A 5,749-nucleotide genomic window follows, 5' to 3' on the forward strand; every position below is an offset into this window, starting at 1 on the left:
AGGGCCATATTTTATCTTAATAGGTATTAAGAAATTGCATTCAGTTAGGTTGTAACCGTATCAATTCCCATCAGTGGGATACGAAGGCGCCGGTTCCCCCCGCAGTCTTCCCAGCAATAAATGTTGGGACGCCATAATTTTTGCCAATCTCTTGAATAAACATTTGTCATTATTGTTCTAATTTGATTTGTCTTGACTACTAATAAGGTTTAGTATCTTTTTATGCATTTATTGCCATTTCTGTTTCTTTCTCTGTTAATAGCCAATATATATCTTTTGCACAGTTTTCTACTGGGTTTTCAATCCTTTTCTTATCAATCTGTAGGAACTTCTTGGATATTGGAAACACTGATACTTTCTTGTCCGCAGGGGTTTCTTGGGCACACTGGGTCCAGCCTCAGCTCACAGCCCAGCTTTCCCTGTGCCCAGACCCTAGGCCCTGCTCCCTCCCCAGGGCCAGAGGCCCATGTCTGCCATGCCCAGCCCACCTTACAGCAGCATGGAACTGTTTCCTCAGTCACTTCACTGTTTAGACATTGTCCAGGGTAAACTTGCCAATTCAGTGTTTCCAGGAATAGCTCAGGGTTTCCCCATTCCTCCCTCTTCGGGTGCTTTCACCTACATTCCTGAAGACTCGCCAATGTCCAGGCCTCAGGAGGCTTTTTCTTTCTTTCATCTTTAGGCACCTTTAGTTTCTTTAGTTTAATAATATACATATTAGAGTGGTGACTAATCGATTCGGAGACACATATTCGGCCTTTATTAATGGGATGTGTGTCCTCAATCTTGAAGACCACTGGTCTCTATTTTATATATAGGAAGCAGACATTGTTTCAATAATAAATCTACATCAAGACAGTACAATCTAGGTGCCTGTCCTCTCACTGAGGACATGCGTGTTTACACCTTCACGCCACCAAAGAAGGCATCAAAGAGCCTGGCATGCACCTTGGTCATCTGACAATTAGGATGTGTGTCAGGACCCGGAAGTACACTTGCAGGAAGACTGGCAGCAGATGCTACAAGGCGCCCTGGCCGGGGGCTGTGGACCTCGCCTCACTGGTCACCCGTTCTTCACCCGATGATTCAAGTCTGTACAGGAGAACTCTGGATGGCCCTCTGCCTTCAGGTGGGTAGGGACCCCCACTATCTCTCCTGCTCTCCATCGGTATGATAAGTTAGTTTTCTTCACTTTCTTTACTCTCCTTTGGAAGTTATACAGTGTACTAGGTTGAACCATATGAAATTGCCATCATGTTGGTCAAACATCAGCAATTTCATATGGTTCAACTGAATACGATTAATTTTTTTTTAACACACATACTTGACTTAAAGTCTAATGTTAGTTGATCTCTTTCTCTACCCTATAAGGACCTTTGGATACATCTATCCTGATCACTACCAGTTCCATTTTACATGGTATTATTGTCTTATATTTCAGTTCTATTTTGTCATCACCAAAATAATCATTATTAACACAATTAGTGTTTATCATCGATACTTGTTTCACTCTATTTCCACGAGTCACCAATCCGTTTGCTGTCTTCAACCATTCCTCCTTTGTCTAGTGTTCAGTTTCCTTCTTTCTGAAGTACCTTCCTTAGAGATTTTCAGTAAAGAGCAGTTCATGGTAAGCTCTGTCTGAAACATCTTTATAGCGTGCACACTCTTGAATAATAGTTTAGCTGGATATAAAATTCTAGTTTGACAACTATATGTTTTCTCTCACTGCCTTGCAGATATTTTCCTGTTGTTTTAGGCTGCTCTTGTTGCTGTTTTGAAACTTCTCATAGCCCAAACACTGTGCTCGGGAGTCAAAATTCTGTTCCTCTCGGGCCCTTTTACAACATCCTCTCTGTCTTTGATGTTCTGAAGTTTCCCTAGGAGATGTCCATACCTACATGTTTTTAAAAGCTTTCTCTAGATTCACTGAGAATCTTCTATCTGAGAATACATTTAATGAAAAGGGGAAGATTCTAAGCTCTTATCCCTTTCATTTTTCTCTCTTTTCTCCTCTGGAACCGCTGGTTGATGTATACTGGGTCATGTCATTCTAACCTGTGTGTCTCGTAACTGTGCTGCATTCTGTATTATGTTCTGCTGGTTTTCCTTAGATCTGTCTTCTGCTTTACTAGTTTTTTTACTCTATTCAGTCAGCTCTTTATCTTGATTTAATGGATTCCGAATATTCCATTTTGTTCTTTTCTAAATCTACTGTGACTGGTTATTTGCTATTTCTGATTTTTATAAGACTTATTTCTTTCATCATTTTGAACATTGTTTTATAATTTCTCTCAGATTTTCCAGTTAACTAAAGTTTTCAGGGAACAAATCTTCCTGGTTTCCTTCCTTCCTTCTTTTCTTTTTTTTTTTTTTTGCCAGCAAAATTTCACTCACAGTGAAATCGTCTCTTTTTTGGTGTCTGTGTACCTGTCTGTGTGCATATTTAGCTGGTCCCAAGCAAGGTTTCTATTTACTGTGGAACTTCATGGTGCTTGGACTGTTAAAGTGACATTCCATGGTGGCTTTCTTTTCGCTTATGCCAGGTTTTGGGGGTGGGGTGGGTGTGCCACCACCCCAGGAACAGACTCCGTGATAGTTTCTCAGCTTCTGGTCCCCACACCAGGAGGCAGTGTTTAAAGCCAGATTCTGGGTCCTCAGGAAGGGAAATCCCAGGACTCTGGTTTTTCCTTGAGGATTACAGCCCACTCTCCCAATCACAGTAGAGTCAGGCTTCCTTCCCTGAGTGGGTGTGCGAAGCGCATCCATTTCCCCACAGGGGTGTAGGAGCCACCTCGGCTTCAGTTTTCCCCTCCTGTAGGCCAGGTGGGTGCACGAGACCCAAGCTCCCAATCTGTGGGCCCAAACTGGCCAGAGCTGCCGGTTCACGAGCCTGACGCCCCCACTCTCTCTCACTTCCCGCTTTGCTCTCACACCCAGACACCTTGCTTCCTGGCTTGCCGTCTATGCCAGCACGGAAGAAGAGCTAAAGGCACCGCCTTTGGGCCAGGCTGCTTGGGTTCCAACCTTGGCTGCACCACAGATGAGTTCCTTAACCTCAAGGCTCTCAGTCTTCCTGGCCGTCACACGGACATAAAGAGAGTCCAGCCTCGTGGGACTCTCAGCTGAGTTCATAGACTCTAGGTGCTCACCACTGTGCCCAGAACATGGTGCACACCCAACAGACACTACCTGCTATTATTTCAAAGCAGGTGGGGTGGTTCTGTCTTACCCAGAACCCTACGTGCTGCTCAGGTTTCCTGTGTCCCCCACTTAATCTTTCCTGCTTGTTGTTTATGTGTAAACTGTGTGATCCCAGTTTTTCAGAGCTCTGGCTCTATTTTGGGGGGTGGGATGTTAAATCACTTTGTTGGAAGGAATGGCATTCAAACATAGGGGAAAAAATAAGCAGATGCTTTTGCACAGGTCATGGAAAGAGTAGAAAATGCAGTTCTGGTTTTCTAGTGTTGCCTAACGAAACACCCCAAAACTCAGAGTCTTAGCACCTCCATTTTGTTTTATTTCGCTCACAGTGTAGTAGGTCAGGAATTCAGGAAAGGCTCTGCTGGGCAGGTCACCCTGACCCACGTGGCAGCAGCTGGGATGTCGATGACTGACCCACTTCCAACATGGCTTTTACGCTCAATTGCAGGTCGTTAATTTTCATCACTGTGTAATGTCCAATATGTGAGTGTGCTTCATTTTATTCGCCCAGTTTCCTGTAGGTGGGGTTTGGGGTTGTCTCCAGTTTCTTTTCTAGTAGGAACATTTCTGTGCATTTCTTCTGGTAGACACGCCCAGGTTTCTGTCTTGGGTACACATTAAGGAGTGGAATTGCTGAGTCAGAGGGCATGTAAATGCTCATTTATAAGATTACACTACAGTGATCGTTCTACATTACATGCCCTTCAGCCTGTGTAAGTTGATACTTAGTATCCTCAGACTTCTTGCTTTTGGCCGATAAAACGATCTTGCAGTTTGCTGTAGCCTGTCTGAATCACTAGTGTCACTCAGTACCTCTGCAGGTGCTTTATCTTTTGCCCATTGGGTTTCTTTCTTTCTTCTTACTGATCTGAGGTGTTCTTTATTGAATCTTGACACCAATTTTTTGTCAGTCATGTTTTGCAAGTATAGTCTCATACTGTGACTTTTTTTTTACCTGATTTAAATTGTCTTTTGACTTACAGAAGCTCTTAATCTTAATAATGAATTAAAATATATCAGTCTTTTTCTTTCATGTTAGCACTTTTTGTACTTTAAGAAATCCTCCCCTACCTTGAAATCAGAAATCCTCACCTGTATTTTCTTCTAAAGATTTTAAAATTTTGCTTTAGATACTTGCTTCGACACAAGTTCTTAATCCATCTGGAGAGGATAATTTAATTTTTTGTGTATAATTTAATTTTTTCCATATGGATAACCAATTATTCCAGGTACACATTGAAAACTCACTTCTTTCCCTGCTGGTTTGCCATGTGACCTGAGTCATTAATAGAAGGTCCATATGTGCACAGATATGTTTAGGAACGTTCTATTTGTTCCACTGGTCTTTTTTTTTTTACCCCTGAACTAATACCACACAGCATCCCTTACTAAAGTTTTATAATGTCTTGGTATCTGGCAGAGCAAGCCTACCTTCCTTCTTTCGAAGACAATTCTAATGAATTCCAATTTTAGAAGCAAATGGACAAGTTCTTAAAGGATCTTGTTGAGTTTTCATTGGAGTTGTATTAAATCATTAGATAAATTGGGGGAGATTATATTATGATATTAAATTTTCCAATTTATAAACATGGCCTCCTGATCAGTTATATGACCAATGCCTTTCCTGAAGAGTATATCCCTGCTGTCTTTGACAACTATTCTGCCAATGTTATGGTGGATGGAAAACCAGTGGATCTGGGCTTGTGGGATACAGCTGGACAAGAAGATTATGACCAGTTACGTCCCCTATCCTATCCACTAACAGATGTAGTCGTAATTTGCTTTTCTCTTGTGAGTCCTGCATCATTTGAAAATGTTCACGCAAAGTGGTACCCTGAAGTGTGACACCACTGTCCCCACACTCTATCAACCTGGTGGGGACGAAACTCGATCTGAGGGATGATAAAGACATGATTGAGAGACTGAAGGAGAAGAAGCTGACACCCGTCACCTACCTGCAGGGCTTGGCCATGGCCAAGAAGATTGGTGCTGTCAAATGCCTTGAGTGCTCGGTGCTCACACAGCGAGGCCTCAAGACAGTGTTTGATGAAGCTATCCGGGCGGTTCTCTGCTCGCCGCCCCCCCCCGCCCCGGGTCAAGAAGAAGAAGAGTAAATGCCTGCTGTTGTGAATGGCCGGGCCCCAGGACCCTTTGTACGCTTTGCTCAAACGGTGGAGCCTTCGCACTCAGTGACAAGTGTTTGTTACAGATTAGTTTTTCCATAAAACCATTTTGAACCAATCAGTCATTTCTAGGTTTTGTTTGTTTAAAGTGTAAGAGTTCAAACTTTCACATTCTATTAAAGTTTAGCCCTAAAAAAAAATTATTAGGTTTTCTTTTATATCCTGCAGGAAAATTTTACAAATTTCTGCATACAGGTCTTTACAACTTTGGTTAGACTTATCTCGTTATATTTGTTGTTTTTGTTGCTATATAAATGGTAGAAACATTTTAAAGTTTCTTGATGATGTTCAGAAATACAGTTGACATCTGTATATGCAATGTGCGCATGGCGCTTACACTCAGCTACATGGCTCAACTCTAT

The 5,749-nt window shown here is 42.3% G+C and overlaps 1 pseudogene; it reads left to right on the forward strand.

The window, feature by feature from the left end:
• Positions 1–4,764: 4,764 nt before the first annotated feature.
• On the forward strand, positions 4,765–5,334 carry LOC132497988 (ras-related C3 botulinum toxin substrate 1-like; annotated as a pseudogene).
• The last annotated feature ends 415 nt before the right edge of the window (positions 5,335–5,749 follow it).

The sequence above is a fragment of the Mesoplodon densirostris genome, chromosome 10 (assembly GCF_025265405.1).
Source record: "Mesoplodon densirostris isolate mMesDen1 chromosome 10, mMesDen1 primary haplotype, whole genome shotgun sequence".
Taxonomy (NCBI): Eukaryota; Metazoa; Chordata; class Mammalia; order Artiodactyla; family Ziphiidae; genus Mesoplodon; species Mesoplodon densirostris.